At 42.6% G+C, this 22993-nt stretch overlaps 1 protein-coding gene across 3 annotated transcripts in view; it reads left to right on the top strand.

Moving 5' to 3' along the window:
• The window catches only part of MEGF11 (multiple EGF like domains 11), a 434557-nt gene that overhangs the window by 103594 nt on the left and 307970 nt on the right, over positions 1-22993 (top strand). The window lies entirely within an intron of this gene.

Below are 22993 nucleotides of genomic sequence, written 5' to 3' on the forward strand. Positions count from 1 at the left end.
CCCCCTGCCCCCCAATGCACACTCATACATACATGCACCTAGGGTCTATGTAAACAGTGGTTCAATGACACATATTAGGTATTGTTGCACTTGCTGGAGTGAGAGAAATAATTCTCGGGTCATTATTTATGGTTAACTTTAAAATGATAAGCTGTAAAGTTTTTAAAGCATTGCCTATTTGAGCATTGTAGTTCTAATATAAAAACTGTCAACTGCCATGATTTAACGCTACAGTTTCTCCTAATGTCCATGCTTGTGCTAGATCAGCGATTTAAAGCAGTCTCATCCACAGCTAAAAGGAGATCGGTGAACACAAATCTCCCTTTGTGGAGTTGGTAAATGTGATCATCCTAAACATAATAAATAAACAAAATATATCCAAAAAAACACAGCTTCCTTTTTTAAACTCAATACTGGTCCCTTCTAACTGCAGGGAATTCAGAAGATACTAACTATTCCTTAACTCAGAAGGTCATGTGGGCCACGCATAATCTACTTCCCTTCATATGAAGGCTGTGTGCTCACATTACATATTTCCTATTTTTTTTAAAAAAGCAGAATTTCTCTTAGCCTCACATTACTTTTTTTCTGTTATCTCCTGCATGAGCCTCTAATAGGCTTACTGGAAAAGAACAAACTGTACCTTATGTTATGCAGTGGTGAACAGAACTGTCAGGCTGCTATGTGGGATCAGGCATGTATTTAGACATCATACTGCCCTTGGAACACTAGAATGATGATGACACTCTTTTGTCAAAGCTCTGCCCCTTGTTTCAACAACTAAAATGTGTTTTTTGGTCTGCTGTGTATACAGAGCTGCTTTTTAACTGTATAGTCCTCTAAGTAGGCAAAGGAGTTTCAGGTTTGCTGAGCTATAAAGTACCTTCTTGCCTCTTCACAATAGCCCTATGAACTCCCTTCCTCTACTGTCTCTTTCTGAATGTATCCACATACCTCCAGAAGATTATAGAAAAAGAAAGCAAAGTAATAAATGTTCCCACAATTTTTAACGGGCCAATTTGCACCTATGCATGTGTTAATCTTGGTTGACTTGCGTTAAGGAAGCCCATTCAGTTTGACTGGGCTTTTCAAGAGACCCTGCCAGTTTCTAAAAAAAATGTGATACAAGTTCCCAGGAATAGAAGTGGTATTTTGCTCACTTCTCAGCAGCCTGTGCCTCCTACCTTCCCTCCATTCCAGAACTGAAGCCTTCATAACACTCTTCAACTAGGGATGCACCAATACTAGTATCAGTATCAGTGCCGATACAGAGTACTCGCCCAAATGCTCCCATACTTACCTCCAATTTCCCTCTGACCAGCACTGCCGAGGGAGCATTGAGTCGGCTTCTTTCCAATCAGCAAGCCAGTCGGTGGGCTATGACCCGCCTACCGGCTTCCTGATTGGCTTGGAAGCTGGCTTCAATTGTTGCTAGGCAGCCTGGCTTCCTAACCAATCAGGAAGCCGGGCAACACGTAAGGGCCCACTTCCCGGCTTCCTGATTGGTCAGGAAGTCAGGCTGCCTAGAAATAAGTGAAGCCGGTTTCCTAGCCAATCAGGAACACGGGAGGCGGGTCATGACGTGCAGCCCAGCTTCCTGATTGGCTAGGAAACCGGCTTCACTTATTTCTAGGCAGCCTGACTTCCTGACCAATCAGGAAGCCAGACAGCACCTCATGACTCACCGCCTGGCTTGCTGACCAATCAGGAAGCCATGCAGCCTCGGCAAGTGTAGCCGGTGTTCTTTCGCTAGAACACTGGCTTCACAGGCATTCAGGAAGTCAGGCGACGGGACATAATCTGCCGCCCGACTTCCTGATAATTGGGGCACATGGTGCTATGGCGCGCTAGTACTCGGTATCGGCGAGTACATAACAAAAATTATTAGTACTTGTACTCGATAGCGAAACACTGGTATCCCTATTTTCAACGTTAAACACCTCCAGGAGTGTCAGATGCCTGTATCCTCCTAAAGCTGATAAATCGTGTGCACTGCGCTACTGCTGTGGTTCCATCCTCTTATACCTATGTCACTGCTGTTTCCCGTAGTTATGTAGGGGTTGGAGAATGGAACCACAGTGTTCGGGGTGGGAAAAAGGCATCCAACACTCCTGAAAGAGGTCTTATAGAAGCTGTAGCAAAGAGGCAGAAGGAAGGTAGGAGACATGGGCCACCAGATGTGTGATTATAAGAGATCTACTATTGCATTATGATTTTTTCAGACTCAAAGGTCCCTTTAACCCCTTTGTGACTGACGACGTACAGTGTACGTCGCCAGCATCGGGGCTGTTTAAACAGACTCTGCCGGGAGTCTGTTTAAACTTGTAAAGCAGACTGTCTGCTTTACAACAGAAGCGATTCTGGCGACTTACCTGTTGCTAGATCGCTTCTGTGTCCCGTAGAAGGGGCCGCCGGACACCACCGCAGTGCTTCCCAGGCTCCGTTGCCCCTCCTACGGGACCGGCGTCCTTGGGGAGCTGGGGAGGAGGTCGACGAACTTCCGTTCATCGATCCCCTCCCCGTTCTATGGGACCGGGAGCGATGCAGATTGCATCACGTCCGGTCCCTGGGCTCTCAGTTCTGGGCTACTGCAGCCCAGGTATAAGCTATTGAAGTGCGATCTGCACTTCAATAGCTTATTTCCAGTGTAAAGGTGACACTGGGGGTCTTTTGGACCCCCAGCATCACCTTAAAGAGTACCTGTCACCACCATCTGCTATCACATGGGGGGGCTTGTAAGCCCCTCTATGTAATAGCAGTCAAAGTAAAGTAACAAAAAAAAGTTTTTTAAATTACACATGTTGGGTATCGCCGCGCACGCCAGAGTGAGAGCAATAATTCTAGGGCCAGTATTTTGGGGTATCTCTAAATTGATGACCTGTGGGGGCTTTTAAAGCGTCTTCTATGGACTTCTTGGGGCACTGCAGTTTTTCGCCGTTTCACGGACGCACGCAATTTGTAACCTGGGCATGTTGGGTATCGTTTTACTGGTTGTAACCTCATCTTTAATATTTAATCAAAAAAATGGTATTTTGTTGTGTTTTGGGGCATTTAATTACATTTTTCACTAAATGTTGGGGTTTAATAAGGAGTTGCGCTTATATTGCGCAACATAAAAATTTGCAACTACCACCATTTTATTCTATAGGGTCTTGGCATTCAGAAAACATATAATGTTTGGGGGTTTTAAGTCATTTTCAGGCCTAAAATGTGGAATATAAAATGGGTGCAAAAAAAAGAAAAAAAGGCCTCAGTCATGAAGGGGTTAATGAGTCCCTTTAATGAGCCTGAATGCACAAAATAAGGCACCTGCACTACATCAGAGCAGCACAGTGCACCACAACCAAGAGAACATTCATTTTTATACATTGTGGTGTGCTGCAGTGCAGGAGTATCTGTTTTTTTATGTATACCGTATGTGTGTTGGGGTGTCATTTAAAATGAATGGCAACACACCGCAGTGCATGTATACTTCACATTAACATGCGTCCAAACAAAGGTTTTAACGCATGTTACCGGAGACATAGATGTAAATCCTGTTGAGGCCAGTTTTGCCTCCTCGAACCCTATTCCACTAGGCACTGGCCCACGAATGCCACAATCGTAAATACAGAATGTATACATTCGCTTAGATCTGTCTCGTTAATCAGGCTGATTGCTTGGGTGGAGCTGCTCCCACCCAACAAAGAACTCCAAAACAAAGAGGGAGGTCCTAAGAGAAATCTAGTAGGTAGCAGTAAAGTTAAATGTATCTTTTCACCTCCGACTCACTGCTTCCATAACCACTTGTTGACTTTTATTATCTTTGTAATGTTCAATAAATAAAGATCTATTCTGGACTCTGTTACCACTAGCGTGGTGCCTTTCTGCTATCTATATACTAATAAATACATCCATGTTTGGGGTGTGAATAGGCTCTGTCAAGGTTCATGTAACTGGGTGTGCAGTTACATACCATTTGACCCCAGTGTCTTTAGTACAGCAGCTCTTATATATATATATATATATAATTTTATCTGTCAAGGTTTAGCACCCTGTGCCAAATGTTTCATCGCTGATTGGAAGTCACTCAACATCAGCTGCGTATTTTCTGTGTATCTTCTGCCAATCATCATATAGTGTGGTAGTACCACAATGGAGAGGCATTAGGGAGATTCATGCACTTCCATTGGAAGTGGTTATATTTCCTTTGTAGAGGTGACATTTCAATTGGAAGTTACCTCTGAAGAGAGTTGTTCTGTCCAGTCTACTTCTGAAAAACAGATTCTTCGTACAGTCAGTCCTGGTTTTATGGAAATGCTGACCGAGGGTCTGACCTAAGGGTTTAAAAATTCAAGGGGTCATAGAATGCACTTTGTTTCACAAACAATCATGTTTCTTCTCTTATATACAGTAAGCCTGAGGGAACAAAACAATATAAGTGTTTCAGTTACATACATAAATAGTTATTGATTTCTGTTGTGCATGTATAACTGTATTACAGTTCTGGTTTTCATTTCTATGATCCCTTGCCACACTGGTAACACATTGAGAAGCTGATTGAAGGATTGCGTATGACCTTTCTTTAAACCCTTAACGTTATCTCGCACTACCTTGCAGAAAAACAAACCCAGCTTTACCTTTGCACTGCCATATATTTCCCTGCATATATACAGTATTTGTAAAATAACATCTATAACATTAAATTTCCAATGGATTTTCACCTTGATTCCAAAATGCTGCAGGTGGCGCCAATCCTTCTTTTCCCAAAACCAAGACCATCTTTGATAAGTCCCTAGGTTTCCCTTCCTGGTAGCTGCATCCGCCCACTGCTAATATTCACTGTTCCTGTTCTGGTAACAACACAATGTTTTGGATTTATAGACACTATCGGTCCAAATAAAAAAAAGTCAATAGGACAAATAGAGAGTGAAACTCCCTAGCAGCAGTCTAACCCCTTCTATCCCAAAAATGTTGTAAGAGTTTTGGCTTCACTTTAACTTGTGTGTATGAAATAATTCACACTCCACCAACATGCTGTTTAATGAGCTTTGGCCTTTACTACCAGAATTTAAAAAATACAGTTGAAGAATAATTTAACCATTTCCAAATTCAAAATATTAACAATCACTTACAAAGCCATCCACAACTCTGCCCCCGGCTATATCTCCAACCTTGTCTCAAAGTATCACACTAACCATCCCCTCCGCTCTTCAATAGACCTTCTGCTTTCCAGCTCCCTCATCAACTCCTCCCATGCTCGCCTCCAGGACTTCACTAGAGTCTCTCCCATCCTCTGGAACTCTCTACCCCAACCTGTCCATCTATCTCCCACTCTGACTGCCTTTAGGCGATCCCTTAAGACTCATCTCTTCAAGGAAGCCTATCCCACCTCAACCTAACCACTCAACCATCACGTTCTCAAACAATTCATCCCCACACAGCTACCTCCTCATGTGTCACTTCCCCCTCCCTTTTAGATTTTAAGCCCTCAGGGACAGGGCCCTCCTTACCTTCTTGTCTTGAATTGTATTGTGATTGCAATGTCTTCCTTATATTGTAAAGTGCTGCGCAAACTGTTGGCACTCTATAAATCCTGTATTATAATAATAATTTTGCTTTATCGCACACAGAACTTTATCGCACATGTAACTTTCATATAAAATGCAGTTTGGTCAGGTGACAATTATTTTCTTGCCACTTTTTTTGTGGGATGCAAGGTGAAAGAAATCACATGAGTCAGAAACTTACGATCAGTTTCAAACCTGTGGTATGGTGTAAAGAACAATCAATTGAATCTAAAAATTACCCCTTTCGATTTTTGTTTTTGAAGTGCTTGCATTTACGGAGACAATTTTACTCTCAGTGTTTTGCACTGAATGATCATTTCAGACATACAAATTATTAAAGTACAACTGTAGCTTCCCATAAAAAAAATATTCTGCTGCAGCAATTAATTGTAGACACATGTGCACTTACATTTTTCTGTTAGTCCTTGGCACAAATAAATACCTGTTGATACTGACAGTGAGGTCAATCTCCTACAGCCTCCTGTGATGGGATGACATCCTCCTGAATTCAGAGCAGAGTTATCACCCTCATGTTGGTTGTGCCTGTTTTTAATAGGGTGGGATGATAAGATGACTTCAGGGAGCATGTCTATCAACTTTGTCACTGCTGAGTCACAGGCCTGTAGTCTATCATTCAGCAGATGGCTTCACCTAGTCCTGCCCACTATTTTTGCATTGAGAGAGATTGAGCTCACTTGGGGAAGGTAAAGAACGTTTTTTTGTTTTTTTACCTTATGACCTTTATGCATTACTGTCACACATGAGTGTTTAGATGTACTTTAAAATGATTGGATCTCATGATTGATTTAATCAAGCTGAAGTGCCTATTGAAGAAATTGGAGGAAGGCAGGATTTATGTTCTTCCATCTTATAACCCTATCTGTGTGGTCACCATTCACAAGCTTCTTAGGTATGGGTTTGCTTAAAGTGTATTTCCACTTTTGCAGTTAAATTAGGATAACACCTATTTTACATTTGTTACATGTTCCCATTTGCATAGCATAACTTAAAAATAAAATGTAAACATTGGTACTTGTTCTTTTTCTGAACACTGCAAAACGCAAGCTTTTCCATTCCCTGTAATTTCAAGAAGGTGGATGGGGAGATAATGTTTACCAAAATTAACTGTACTGTGCTGGCAGATTGTAACGGCCGCCGCCGTCATCCGTAGCTGGACGTCGGGAGCCACAGCACTCAGCCGCTCATTGTACCGGCCGCTTGCGTCCCATGGTGGAGCGCACGCTCGTCATTCCCGGGTTCGGAGGCCGGCTGCGTTCCACCTTGGAACGCGGAAGTGCGCCTGTCATGCGGCGGCTCCTCCCCCTCTCCCTCCAGCACTATTTAAACGGCCGGACGAGACAGCATGGCGTTCCACTATTGAGCCAGAACGCCTGCTGTCTCCTGGGACCCTGCAGCACCTCCAGCCTTATTGCCAGCACTCTCCAAAGGACCAGACAACCTAGGACCCCAGCTCCTACCGCTCTGCAATACTACAAAGCGCAAGTACTCAGTGCTATTGCACTCTCTGCCACAAATACTGTATGCTTTATGGACTTTACTGTGAAAGCTCATCTCACACTTGCTGGGGTTTATCTGTTTCATTAGTTACTACTTGATGTTCACACTCTGAATACGCTCCTCGCTATCCCCATATAGCCAACATTGCTGCCTTAGGTACAGGGTATGATGAAATAACCCTGACTACACCACTTATTGTGTATTGTTTTGGCTGTGATGCTAGAGACCCTAACTCTCCGTTAAGCCTGAGAGTGAAACCAGGGTTTCGAGACTGATCCACAAACTCCCTCATTCAAGAGCAGGTTGTGACACAGATCTCATTATCAGTTGTAAACAAGATTTGGGCACTGTCTGTCCTAACAAAGTGATAAAGATCGAGAAGCATTCATGGTAATGAGAGGAAGCTCAGGCTGTCCCTCTTTGTCTTGGGGACAGACTCGCTCACAAGCTGTTCAGAACAGCATGCAATGTGGTCAAAGGCCTCCTCCATAGAAACAACTATAAGGTAAGTAATATATATATATATATATATATATATTGGAGGATATTCTGCGTGAATGGGAAGACATAAACATATAATGGGGTTTTCTCAAATTTGACTGTAAAAGTGGAAATACGCTTTAAGGTTGAATTTGATAAAACACAGGATTCTATATAATACAGCTTTTTTCCTTCAGGAGAGTGTTTTGAATATATAAAAAGAGAAAAACCACACTTGAGTGTCATTGATGAACTGGTAGAAATGAGGTTGTGATTTACTATGGAAATGGTGGCGGATTATGCTTTGTACTACAGAAGAATTATAAACTCATGTCTTTTAGCGACATGTGAAATGCTTTTGTTGTCTAACATTTAGTAGATTGTTTAAAGGTTATTGGTGATTGGTTGATGTCGATTACTGCTTGTTTGCACTTTTCCAAGCTGTATCTGTTTTTTTCAAGTGCCATCATTTTTCATGCAAACAATATAGCTTTGTCACATTATGCTGGCACTGCTCTTACAAACAACTTGCTGATATACTTTCTTTTAATGCGGAATGCATTTGGACAGTTATTGATGGCACCTTTTCAGACTGGGTGGAGTAAATGGCACCTTTTCAGACTGGGCAGAGGTCATGAATGGTGTGCCCCAGGGTTCTGTGCTGGGTCCCATGCTTTTTAACCTATTTATTAATGATATCGGGGAGGGAATGAATAGTCAAGTCTCAGTGTTTGCTGATGATACTAAAATTGGGAGGGTAGTAGACACAGACTTAGAGATTATAACATTACAGGAGGACCTGGAGAAAATTGGGGAGTGGGCAACTGTATGGCAGATGAAATTCAATGTCAATAAATGTAAGGTAATGCACCTTGGAGTTAAAAATAGGCAAATGGACTATACACTTATGGGTGTGCCACTAGGGAAGTCGGAAACGGAGAAGGATTTGGGGGTCATTATAGACCGCAGATTGAATAACAGCTCGCTGTGCCAGACTGCTGTAAACAAAGCTAGCAGAGTCCTGTCTTGCATTAAGAAGGGAATGTATTGCAGAGACAAGTCTATAATTTTGCCACTTACTTATAATTTTGCCACTTACAGATCATCTGGAGTATGCGGTCCAGTTTTGGTCACCGATACTCAGAAAGGATGTCCTTGAGCTCGAAAAAGTCCAGAGGAGGGCACCTGGAGTATGCGGTGCAGTTTTGGGCACCGGTACACAGAGGGGATGTCCTTGAACTGGAGAAAGTCCAGCGAAGGGCGACCAAACTCATCAAAGGGATGGAGGACCAGAGCTATGAGACACGGATACTAAATTTAAATATGTTCACGCTGGAACTAAGGAGATTAAGGGGGGACATGATTTTCATGTACAAAATGTTCCATAGTCATAGCAACATTAGCAACAAACTCTTTACGATTAATTCCGTAACAAAGACTAGAGGCCACCACCTGAAACTGGTAGAAAAAAAATTCAAACACAAGGGGCGAAGGGGATTCTTCTCAGTTCGCGCGGTTAGGGTCTGGAACTCGTTGCCACAAGCAGTGATTTCAGCTAATAGTGAGGAATCGTTCAAGAAGCTTTTGGACGATTTCCTGAGAAACGGTAATATACAGGGGTACAAGTACTCCTAAAAACGAGATGACTCGGGGATCTTTACACACACACACACTCACACACACAATAGGTTGGACTTGATGGACATGTGTCTTTATTCAACCTCAAATACTATGTAACTATGTAACTTATTAAGGGGTTTGAGGACCTGAAATATGAAACAAGGTTGTTAAAATTAAATATGTTCTCTTTGGAGGTTAGGAGATTAAGGGGGGACATGATTTTCCTGTATAAACTTGGTGGGAAAAAAAATTCAACACACAGGGCGCAAGGGGTTCTTCACAGTCAGAGCGGTTAAGGTCTGGAACTCGCTGCCGCAGGAAGTGAGCTCGGCTAAGAGTGTGGAATCATTCAAGAAACTGCTGGACGAGTTCCTCGGAGACCATAACATACAGGGGCACAGGTACGCCTAAGAGCAAAGTCCCACATGGACTATACACACGCACACACCTGCTCAAACATAAATGCATACACACAATAGATTGGACTTGATGGACCTGTGTCTTTATTCAACCTCAAATACTATGTAACTATGTAACTATGATGTAACTCAACTGAAAGTGGACTATTTCATTTGTACATCATGCTGGCACAATAGGGGGGGAAAAATGTCATTTTGCGAACACACCAAAATAGTTCTGGAAAGTCACTCTTGGTCAATTGCTTTAGGCTAGCCATGCACAGCTTGAATTTAGGGTGATTCAGCAGTGGCTGGCCCTGGCAGCACTACCCAGGTTGACAAACTTCAGTTGAAAAATTGAAGGAGCTGAGTGGAAAATTGTTGCGAGTGGATTCAATCCATTGGTGCTGGCTGCCTGAATACAATAGGGGAGATTTCTCCATCTATGCTGTTTAGCATGGATCAGGAAAACAAGTAATTTTCTCACGTTGAGCCCAGAGGGCTGAATTAGTGGAATCTACAAGTGAATGGCTAGCCTTAATCTTGAATGGTCAGACCAATGAATGCTGGAGAGTAATACTTCCTGACTGTTTATTATATCTTTCTGGAATATTTTTTTATGTACCTGGGGTCGAAATGATCTCATGGAGATTTTACTGTTGGGGTTTCTGAGACATATAAGAAGCCAAGAAATAAGGCCCCATTCACATTGAATGCAGCTGGAATGCTGAGTCTCACAAATTCCTCACTCATGCGATCTGCGGTGGGTGTGAGGCTCTGTACAATACAATAAAAGCTACCACCGCCGTTCACCAGGGACGTGCGGTCAGGGGAGGCAGAGCCTCACCGAGTATTATGGAGGAAAAAGCTGTCAGCTTCAAGTCTGAAGCTGAACCGTTCACAGACTGTGCGCATGTAATTGCACATGCTGTGATTACCTGTGGATGACCAAACCTGGATGCAGACTATGCGCATATGTGCGATTACATGCAAATGGTCTGTGAACAGCTGTGGGTGGTTGCAGCTGTCATTGTATTGTACAGCACCTCCCGCCCGCACCTATGTATAAGCACTGGATTAAAATGGTTAATATAATGTTGGAAAGGGAAAAATTATTATTTTGAGGTAGAGGAAAAGCAGGGAAATTCACAGAATTCTGGAAAGAATGGTTCCTATCTGAAGAAGGGATAAATGATAACTCACTGGTGAATCACATGTTTATTTAAATAGTAAGAATTATGGTATAATTTGAGTCCAATAAGTGGATTTATTTATTTTTCTGATGGCATATTAATGGTATAATCATGTGTTTTTGGTTTTTGTATTTATTTATTTTTGTATAAATGTTGTATGTTATATAATTTGGAAAATAATAAAGCTTATGGAAGGAAAAAAAAAAGCTGTGAAGGAGAAAGGAAAAGTGAACACGTGCTGCAGGGAAGAAGGGCATTAAAACAAACACGCCACTTTAAACGCTGTAAAAAATGTTAGAAAATGATCCTCATTATTTCTCAATTGAATTACCGTAAGTTGAATGCGGGCTGCAATATCAGCTGGTATTATCAATGCAGTACTTATGCCCTAAAGGCTCCCAACAAAGCAGTCAGTGGGCTCCTTTCTATGGGGCAAACAGTCACCGAGCTCAGAAGCCAGTAACTGAAATGTAGAAGCCAGATAGGTCTTTTAAGGTGCCAGGGAACACTCACTTCCATAGAAATCAATAGGAATAACTCAGAGTTTGGCACCTGCAATATTTTGTAGACACACTGTCTCCTGAGATTGTTCAGCCTTCTTCTATGCAAAACTCATTTGCCTTCCACTTTTCCTTTATTACCTTTATTAATTCACTTTTTATTGATTATGTATATTTTGATGACATGAGAAAATATTAAAACATTCTAGTGCTTATTAATCATTTGCAGGGTTGTTTATACAAATAGACGACCTTTGGTTGGTCAGCATCTCTTTTGTCTAAGCGCCACTTGCCCCCCCCCCCACCTGTGTAGCTTCCGTTGCTGCACAGCAACTAATAATCAGCCCTAGCATATTAAACCAAATCTGCTTTTTGTGTACTGGGCCAAACTTTCCTAACCTGTGGAGCAAAAATAGTATCTAGTATGTAAGGCATTTATAGCAGCTGTTGAGTGATGACGCTGTCACAAAAGCACAACAGGAGCCTCCATAAGTCTTTCCTGTGCCGCAGTGGGTTTTCAGTGAACCTGCTGATAGCTGATCACTAGACTCCTCCACTAACACAAGAACACTATAGAGAGCCTACCACATTCCCCTCTGTGTCAAGAAATAAGGGTCACAGTGTGAGCCACATCCAGGCTGGGCTGCAGTGGGTTCCTTTGCCACTATTTGGCCTCTGACCATATAGCACTTTAGAGTCAGACAATTGTTTTTCTTTACATATGCAGCTGAAGGGAATATGGCTGGTTGAATTGCACTAATAGTACAGAGTGAATAGTACAGTCTGCTTTATATTTTTTAGCTCAAATGAAAGCGTCTTACCAGGGAAAACATGCTGTGCGCTCACCTGTCAAGCCAGAAGCCCCAGGGAACACATTTAAATAAACCATTTCCAAAAATCAAATAATTTGTTCCCATAGGAATGCAGCTGCAATAGTGCTGCCTGGGTATATAGTAGTCTCTATGGAAAAGTATCCAATAAATTTATCTAATTGTGTGTATTTGTGTATTACATACTTAGCTAGTAAGACTGAAAAGAGTAATGTCCATCAAGTTCAACCAAAAGACTACAATGAAATTAGATACCTTCATTCTTAGGAACCTAACCCTCAACTGATCCAGAGGAAGTTAGAAATAACTTATACAAACTGATTAAGTTTGTTCCAACAGGGAGAAGCATCCTCCCTGAACCCCTAAGGCAGTGCTTCTCAATTTGGGCCGCAGCTTTGCTCCTGCTGGGCCATGCACTGGCTGAATCTCCTCCATAACTGTGAGAAGTAGAAGTTGATATGAATGACACCCATCTACTCAACTCCAACCTCTAGCGTCTTTCCAGCTCTGACTTCTTTACTGGGTTAAGTGCAACACCTGATGGACGCACACCTCCGTTGTACACATACTGCGGACAATTGCTCCTTCCTCAACCCCAAGCCTTGTCCTCCATCAGCATCTCTGCACTCTCACCCACACTCCATTATTTATTCTCCTTTCTCTCTTTTTTTCTGTGTGCCCACAGTTCATCCACAGTTCCTCTAGTTATTATGGCAGCCACACACCTCTGTACATCATCATCCCTACCGACAATCCACTCTCTCCCGGCACAGTTCTTAGGTCCTCCTGTGTTCACACTATGATGTTTTTTCAATAGCACTTCTATCTAACCCCATTTTACTTCCTTCCTACCATTCAACCCACTTTCCATGCACCTTAGAGCCACTCAACTCCTTATCCGTGTGATCCACACTTCTCAGCCACAGGTGTCCAACACATGAGGGTTTCCAGCTCATCTCTCTCCCTGATGCATACATGCATCATTTCCCCCCATCATCAGCATCAGCATGTATCTAGCACACCTTCCATCCACTTGACCCTTTTGTCATGCTGTTTAGCTGCCCCATCATATCTCTTCCCAGCCACCTTATCTCCCATTCCCAGCACACCGCATCACTCTTGCTTACTGCACATCAATATTTAGTTGGCAATCTCCCCGCTCCCTATCACAGCACTTCCCTCCCTCTTGTTTCCCAACAACAGCCTATGCTTCCCCAGCCCCTAGGGAACAGAAAATGAGAGTTAGAAGAAAGAAAAAGACTGACAAAGTTACAGTAACTTTAGCCCCCTCACAATGGAAGCTAACATGTGAAAATGTTTTGAGCACTAACCTGTTCCCTTCTCTGTATATTTTGCTTTTAATGTCCATTTGATATATGATTCAATATTTTGAAAATCCTGTACTGCTTGTATGAAAATAAAAAAAGTTTATTCAAAAAAAACCAAAAAAAAACCCATGGCGGGCTTGACACACTGCTGCTGAGGAAATCAAGTCTGGGTTGCTCGTACACCACTGCGGATATTGGGCCTGGGATCTGAAGGCTAAGAGCTCTATCACCCGGAGAGACACCTATTTGGCTGCACTGTGTGGCGGCACGAATGGGAGGTATCCGCCGGCATCACACACGAGTGAGACAACTGCCTACTTGGCTGCACTGTGCGGTGGCCCGAACGGGAGATATTCCCGGTATTACACACGAATGAGACAACCGTCTCTGTGTATACAAGCACCCAGGAACTCTGCAGAAGAAATTTCGTTTTGATAAGTGATCTAAAGCTACTCCTGCGACTACTTAACAGAAACCTCCTAATGGATATACCTTACTTCCCTGTTTATGGGTGACTGATGAGAAACTACCAGTCTGTGCGGACTGCTACAATCTGGAATCTGTGTATATCGCTATATTGAAACATCTTATGGAGTGAGCAACCACTTAACTTACAACGATACATTTGTATCCGATTTTTTCTTCTTTTTATGAGTTGAATCTACTCACTAGTGACGGCTCGCCACCCATGAAGAGTAATTATAGTTTTGTTATTACCAGGTCCACTCTGGAATTTCCCTATTGTTCAAGGGAATCATTTTCTAGTATATTTTTGGAAACCCAGGATCTGAGCTCACCTACTGTGATTTGTTGTGCTACTCCCTTTCCCTTGTCTGTAGGGCATTAAAATCCCACAAGAATATACTACAGTCCATTGCAGGGGTGTATTCTTGCAGTATTTCGAGTGCCCAGCTTTTCTTGGAGCCAGGGGTGAGGCACGTTGATTTTATGGGGACCTCCCTGAAGTGTTGGAAGGTGGGGTTGAAGTAACAATTTTTTCTTCTTTTTTTTTAACAGCTATATTTTGAAAGGCGATCTGATTTTTGGTAGGTGGGGGCTCTTAAAAGGGTGAATCTTCCATTTCCATGGACTGTTAGACAAATTCTACCCCTACCCCCACACACACACACACTCCCCTTGCAATTTCTTCAATGCAAAAAGGCAACATTTGTGGCCCCCAAACTCTGCCCTTTCCAAATATAAACATTTTCACATGCTATAGGCCAGTGGTGGCAGACCTTGGCACTCCAGCTGTGCCAAAACTACAAATCCCAAAAGGCATCTGCCTCTGGGAGTTATGTCTGTGGCTGTCAGAGCCTTGCAATGCATCATGGGACTTGTAGTTCCAAAACAGCTGGAGTGCCAAGGTTCGTCACCCCTGCTATAGGCCATGCAATACGTGTTCACAATTGTGAATCACCTGTTCAGCGCTTTCACACTACTTTCTGTTTTACTTCTTCATAAGATTAAAAACTCAGAAGTTATTGTTTCAATATCAAACTGACAAAAAATATAGGAATAAAGCAATATTGTTTATTCAATCAAATGTTCACTGCCAGCAGTGCCACGTGATGGCAGGACTTCTTGCAGACACAGCATTGTTTTAATTATTAAACATTTCTTATTTTTAGAATAAAATTACTTTGTCTAAGCAAAACGTGGTGTCTTAGTAATATAGCAGCAAAGAGAAGCTGTGAAGCTGTCTTTAGATGCAGGTGTCCTTAGCTAGCCATACACTGCTGAGCTGTGTGTGGGCCTGCTGGCACCATTCAGCTAAAAAAAAATGGATGATTGTTGACTTTTGTCAAAGGAGCCGGGGAAAAAAAATCATCAGCTGAACAGTGACTGCAGCCAATCAGATGTGAGGCTGAATGAAAGAAATCTATAAGTGTATGGCCAGCTTAAGGTCTTAAAGGGAAGAAATCCCATAGAAACATATATTTGCATTTCTTGCTGCTTGTCCGCTGGGTTCTTAAAGTGACACTAAACTCGGACGTTAAATCTTAAAGGGTTATTAAACCCTTGCATGTTTTTGCATGTATCTACTGCTAGCAAGCAGCAGCTATATGCAAAACGATTAAAAAAACTTTTTCAAAGGGTTAATACTTACCTGTGTCTCCGGCGCGCTCCTGTCCGAACATCTGAAAATGTCTTGGGCGGCCGCAAACAATCTTGCGGCAGGCGCATGCGCAGTTCAGATGTTTGGCCGGGAGACGAGGAGAGACACAAGGTAAGTATATGGAGCAACGTGCACCCGCACAGACTCCGTGGGACATGAGCGAAGAGGAGGACAGAGGAGTCAGCGCTGGATCGGAGACCCGCACCAGCGCTGGAGGGACATCTGAAAAGGACAGTAAGGAAGAAGAAGATCGGATTAAGAGGCATAATTTAAGGTAAATCCTTACACTAACATTGGGGGAGGGGAAAAAAATCTAGACTTTAATGTCATGTTTACTTGTAATGGACTACAATCTCAATACGAATTAGTAGACTAAATGTGAGATTGTAGTCCATCACGGGAGTAAGAGTGGTGGTTACTTTAAAACACACACAGGGACCATGTGGAACAAAAGTAGCCACGCTCCAGAAGGAAAGACAGTGTCAGCACCAATTCAGAGATGACGTGAGGCTCTACAGATTGAACTCCTTAGTTTAGTATCACTTTAAAAGGGGTAGCAGCAGTTGTAATGAGCCTAATGGCCATAGTGATGAGGAGAAGCACCTTCATCTCTGTGGTCCTCAAGACTGGTTATGGTTGCCAAGTCAGTTTATCTGTGATGCAGATTGTCGTATCTACAATTATGAACTTAGCTGCTTACTTTAGGAAGTCTGCATCCTGATATGTTGCTGTCTTGGTTTGGGAAGCAGCAAGTAAAGGCTTTAAGCTGGAGGAATATACAAACCATAGTGAGTACTGTATTGTCCACAAGAGTGGCCTCTAGAAAGAATGATAAGGCATCAGGTCCTTTTACAGAATAAGGTATTGTGAAAGTGGACCTGAACTCAAGAAATTAAACATTTGCTATATTATAGAAAACATCAGTAAAAGTTAGTTGTGTCTTACCAGTATCCTGATGAATGTACCCTTTGTCCTACCTTACTGGGAGTGCACTTCCCTTGTCTAGGCAATCCTCTGCCTTGATCCCAATAGTTGTAAATCTGCAGCTAAGACACTGTTGTCTCTGACTGCTAGTATCATAAAATATGCAGTGAGATCACTGCTGTGTTGCTCACTGATCTCCGTGCTAAAGAGGAAGCTGTACCTGAGAACCTGCAATACAAGCTTGGTATAAATAGTTCAATCTCGGTTTTTGCAGATGATGCCAAACTGTGTAGGACAGTAGATTCTCAAGAAGACAGAAACTCGCTTCAACAGGACCTAGATTAAATTGAGGCATGGGCTGCAAGATAGCAGATGCAATTTAATTTTGAAAAAGGTAAGGTTAAGCACATGGGAGCAAAGAACGTGTGCACAAACTACTACGAGGGGGGTTCTCCATTGGGGAAGTCAGATATGGAGAAGAAACTGGGGGTTCTCATAGATCACAGATTTGGAAATAACATGCAGTGTCAAGCAGCGGGCAGCCAAGCAAACAGGATAATATCCTGCATTAAAAGAGGAATTTTGGCAAGGGATAAAACCATAATATTACCACTTTATAAATCACTGGTTCGGCCTCATCTTGAATATACGGTTCAGTTCTGGTCACCAACTCTCAGGAAAGATGTTCTCGAACTTGAGAGAGTTCAGAGAAGGGCTACAAAATTAATAAAGGGGATAGAAGGCCTGAGCTATCAAGATCGCCTCAAGAAATTAAATTTGTTGGCACTTGAGGGGGGACCTAGTTGCAGTTTTCAAAATCATTAATGGCGACCACAATATTCGGAATAGGATATTTACACCAAGAACTATACTAATGACACGAGGTAAGAGATTAGAAGAGAGGAGGTTTAATCTCAGACTACGCAAGGGTTTTTTTACTGTGCGAGCAGTAAAACTGTGGAATTCCCTTCCATAGTCAGTAGTATCTGCTGATAGCATTGATAAATTCAAGAATCATTTAAATGAGTTTCTTGAGTCCTTAAAAGAGAACTATGGAGTAAGTGTTTTTCCCCATAGTTCTCTTAAGGGTCACGGGAGGACATATACTAGCATCCTCCCGTTACCCAAATCTCAGTATATCACGAGCCGCCGCAGCCAGGACAGAACCCGACATTGCTGTCAAGATCTACCTAGCTGTGTGAGTGACAAGATCCACCTCTGCCTATCTGCTCCTCTGCCCCGCCCCCTCCCCATCCGTTCCTCCACATGGAGGATCAGAGCGGGGAGGGGGGGGGATCCCTGCGGGGAGCGGTGACTGACAGTCACGGTTTTGTGCAGGGAGATGATCTAGAAGTGAGCGAGCGGTATGTCTTCGCTCACTTCCTGATCTATTGAGCCGACGTGTGACAGTTTCATTGTCACGCGTTGGCTCGAACTATGAGGATGAGTGATTTTCACTTACCTAATAGTTCTCCTTTAAATATACAAGGATATGGGAACTACCTGAGCCAAGGTTATACACAAACACACACGAACTAGATGGACCTGTGTCTTTATTCAACCTTACCTACTAAACATTGTGACTATTCCTTTGCACTCTTGTTTGGCTTTTTTTGTGCAAAGCTTTCACATATGTGGTTCTCCTTAAGATCTGCACCCAGAGGTTATTATAAATGTACAGACACAAGTCTGCTGTTAAATATTTATATCGACATCAAAGGCTAGTATTTTCCTTCTGATTTCAGAGGCTGGCTGTATTCGGCACAATAAACATTTGATTTAGGTGTTTTTTTCCCATACTGTCCTAAGGACCAAGAGTTTTGTTCAGCCATCTCTGCAGGCAGTTGATAAAGGCTTATGCTTAAAACGTCAGACTTGGTATTTGAGTCATCTGCCATACTGTGTGTTGTGTGGGAGGACCATCGACAATCACAACATGTGATATACAGTGTAATGTGTCAGTTCATAAACAAAGGTAAATTGTTGATTCTTGCAAACCTTGATGTTTGTGGGAAGATGTAATATGTGACACATAGCAAAATAGCTAAGATATAAGTGACACGTGGACTTATTATTGCATTGCTTTTAACATCTGCATTGTATAAAACTGGAGTTTTTATATGGGAACTGTCATTAATGACATACATGTTGGATGAAAAAGTGACATGATGCTGGAATATATGAATGAAACTCACCAACTGACCATTTATCACTGGATTAATAAAATACTGAATTCATTTCTACTAAGTGGCCTTTGACTTTTTCATGAAATATGTTTTTAACATTTCTTTTGTTTTTCTGGTGGCAGTTTAGTAAATGCAGTTTTATTACTTGATATTCCAGGATCAATTCCTATGATTGTATGATCTCTACCTGCACAGAGCAGAAAAGCAACAAAAATAATCACCATAAAGAGCATACATTTGCACTGGCTTTTATATTGTGGTTGTGCCATTTTAGTTGGTTGGTGTTTGGTTGATGATGTCGCTGTGGTATAAACATGATGACTTTGTTGCCCTGTGCCTCTGGAAGGGTTTACTCTTCTGTTGGCTTCTATTTTAAAGGAGAACTATGGGGTAAGTGTTTTTCCCCATAGTTCTCCTAAGGGTCACGGGAGAACACAAACTAGCGTTCTCCAGTGACCCAAAGCTCAGTCTCGTGGTATACTGAGACGCCGCAGCCGGGACGGATCCCGACAATACTGTCTGGATCCACCCAGCTGCAGGATTGACAGCTGGCTCTGCCTATCCAAAGGCAGAGCCAGCTGTGCCCACAGTGGTGTAACAATAGCCAGAGTAACCTACGTGGCTGCTGTGGGGCTTGGGATAAGAGGGGGACCCCATTAGGGAGGTTGCTAAAAAGCAAAAAACTAAGTTACCAGATTAAAAATGGCTGAGGTCAGACCTCAAGATCACGGTCTCTGGCCATATATCCCCTATGTGCAGGGCCGGTGCTGCTGTTAGGAAAACTATGCAGCTGCCTAGGGGGCAGCCTCGACCAGCGCTTTCCTCGCATTACGATACTGGGCATTTTCATGAGTACTTGTACTCGTAAAAATGCCCCAATACTAAGCGCCGATACCGGCACTTTACATTTTTATTCTGAAGCAGCTACCTGAGGTCCCGTGCTTGCTGGAAACCACGGCAATCTTCCTGTTAGCCATGCAGCCCCTGTTTACAGCGCCAGCCACACGCCTCCTCCTCCTTCCTGGGGAACTCAGCACCCCATCCCCCTCTGAGACTCCACACAGCCCTGGTGAGGCCCCGCACAGCCTCCTCAGACCCCGTACAGCCCCCCTGAGACCCCACACAGCCTCCTGAGACCCTGTGAGTGAGACACTGCAAGCCTCCTGAGACCCCGCACAGCCCTGGCCGACCCCTCACGACCTTCTGAAACCCCGCACATCCCTGGTGAGACCCCGCACAACCCTGGTGTGACCCTCCACAACCCTCCTGAGACCCTCTGCTGGAGACAACAGGCCAGCACCCCGGAGCAGCACTGAGTATGTAGCTTCATATTATTCTGCATTGCTGTATAATCAGTTTTTTTTTTTTAAATATAATGGTGTCATCTTGGAAATACATAATTTTTTTATAATGGCATACAACTGTGACAGACTGACAGGTCACCCTCCCCCACTTTTTCCAGGCAGGGAGGTGAAAAACAGCCCTGCATAGGCAGCATTTGGTGATATGAGAGATCATTGGTGCTGTTGGCATCTTATGGTTCTCATTCCTGCCAATTAAAAGAAATCTGTTTTTAATAATGTGGAAGTTTTTTGGGGGGAAGGTGGGGGGAGGGGGTGTGTGCACGTAGCTGGTCTTGCCCAGGGCACCACAAAACAGTCTTGCACCGACACTGCCTCTGTGCAGTCATAAGCATTTACTCGTCTGTCTCAACAGTGTAGCTTTATTGTCACTTCCGCCGGCGGAAGTGATGTCCTCCGATCTTCACTGCAGGTCCCGGTAAGTATTTTCATTGCCCGATGTACAGTACACTGTTCTGTACTGTACATCTGCAACGCTGTACTGTACTAATGCAGTACAGTACTGTATAGAGTTCCTCACTTAACGACCAATTCGTTTAACGACCTGGTCGTAGGAACGGAACTCGGTCGTTAAGTGAGGAATACCTGTACTTTTACAGACTGAGATTAACCCTGTATGCCATTGGGTCAAAAATCCCTGCACTTCTCCTCTGCTAAAACCTTAAAGTGATAGGAGAACTATGGGGTCAGTGTTTTTCCCCATAGTTCTCCTTAGGGTAACGGGAGGACACAAACTAGCGAAAAAAGCCATTATACATGCTGATTAAATCACTTACAATGGATGTTGCTCTTAATGTTTAAACGTTTTAGTTTCCTGCAGAATCAGCTGGTCCCCTGAGCACTGGCCCTGATATCCTGTTTTAGGGTGACTCCTTTCCCTTGCAGGACCCTATGTGTGCTAGTAAGCTGTGTGTGTGTCTCCACAGACACAGCAAGGCAATCTACCCCTACCCCTCTTTTCTCCCCTCTCCAAGCTAGCAGACAACTGCTGGAGTCTGCTCTGTGCCTTGTCATCTGTTACTGGACAGGAAGTTGAGGGAATTGGAGCTGAGAGAGTTGGAGCTGTCCGGAAACACAATGAGGGGAATTTATCAAAACTGGAGCAGACAAAATGTGGAGCAGTTGTGCATGGCAACCAATCGGCTTCTCTCTTTCATTTAAAAAATCTTAACTGACCAAACTGAAGAGAGAAGCTGATTGCTTGCAGTGCACAGCCTGCTCCAGTTTTGATACATTTCCTTGAATGACTGTAAGTGTTTGGGCAAACATATAAGGAAATACTTTGCTGGGCGATGTGTATTTGTTTGATTTGGATTCATTAATGAAAAAAAGTTTCAGAATTTAATACTACATTAAGGTACAGCTGAGGTCTGCAGTTCTACAACAGTTGTATTCGGGTTACTGAGAATTGTGTGTCAGAGCATCAATACTTTTGACATAATATAAAATAACATTTAGGTTTTTATTGTTATTATTATTATTATTTTTATTATTATTATTACTGCTACTACAACTCTTATCCAGTGCACTGGTCCCTAGTAGTCTGACTATACTGACAGCTCTCCTGTTGCCTTGCCTTGATTTAGGGAGCCCCTTGATTCTTGGTTACACCCGTGCATTAGCTCATTGACAAATGTCTGTATTGTGTAAATTAGAGGGTACGATTGGTCTGAATATGTTGGTACGAGTAATTGTTTTAGTTACGATGCTTCTTCCTCACTGCTTTTATATTGATGTACAGCATCCATGATGTGTGGGAGAGTGATGGCAGCCTCAACAGCTATCTCGGATGCTCCATAATTGGAATTTATGAAGCAGCAAAATTGCAGCTTACAATGTTAATTTCATTATGTGACTTTGCGCCGGCATCTTTCTCACCTCTGTGAAGTCAGCAGGTTGTATGCATGAACTGGAGGATGGATAGATGTTACCATAGCAACCAAGCACATTCCACCTGTCATTATGTCAAACAGGTAAAGAAATGAAAGCAAGCACCTGACTAGTTCTGATACCTAATATTATCACATATATCATGTATAGGTTAGACCCAGTGTAATACTTAAGGGTCTGCTGAGGCTGAAACTAGTACTTTCATGGGAAATATTTCCTGCAGGTTAGCCTTTGTATATGATAAATCGACTCTGAGCACTTCACCTTTTTTTGTTACATTTTGAGTAAGCTAACACTTATCGAAACAAACTATCTAATAACTAACTAACTAACTAACTATCTAATATCTAATAAGTACCATTCAGATTCACCAACAAATTATCAAATGAGACCACCCTAAGTCAGGTTTAACCACTTGAAGTCCGTGGTGTTAAACCCCCTTCCTGCCCAGGCCATTTTTCAGTATTCAGCACTGCGGTACTTTGACTGACGTTTATTCAGTTATGCAACGCTGGTGGTATTTAATCAACACTGGGGTTTTTATTTTTTACTATATCAAGGAAAAATTACCAATTTTCTTTTTAAAAAAACAAAGTTTTCCCTATATTAAATTATAAAACATTTGTTATTACCCAATTTTTTGGTAAAATATAAAATACGGGGTCATGTCGGGTAAAAAGACACCAAACAGGTCAAGCCTTATAATTGCGTGTGCGCGCGAAACCTCACAAAACTACAATACCCAAAATTGGCCATAGGCAAAGCTTTAAAAGCTTTTACCACTCATCAGTTTAGTGTTATCAGTGATTGATGGCCCTAAAATGATTGCTCTCACTCTGACGTTCGCGGCGATATGTAACATGTGTAGTTACACCGGACGCGTATTTACGTTTATATGTGTGTAAACGTGGGGGACTTAAAATGTTTTGTTTTTTTTACTGTTTTCCCTATATTAAATTATGAAACATTTGTTATTACCCAATTTTTTGGTAAAATATAAAAGACGGGGTCATGTCGGGTAAACAGACACCAAACAGATCAAGCCTTATAATTGCGTGTGCGCGCGAAACCTCACAAAACTACAACAAAACTACAAT

Source organism: Nanorana parkeri, unplaced genomic scaffold (genome assembly GCF_000935625.1).
Source record: "Nanorana parkeri isolate BGI_ZX_2015 unplaced genomic scaffold, ASM93562v1 scaffold98, whole genome shotgun sequence".
In the NCBI taxonomy this organism is placed as follows: Eukaryota; Metazoa; Chordata; class Amphibia; order Anura; family Dicroglossidae; genus Nanorana; species Nanorana parkeri.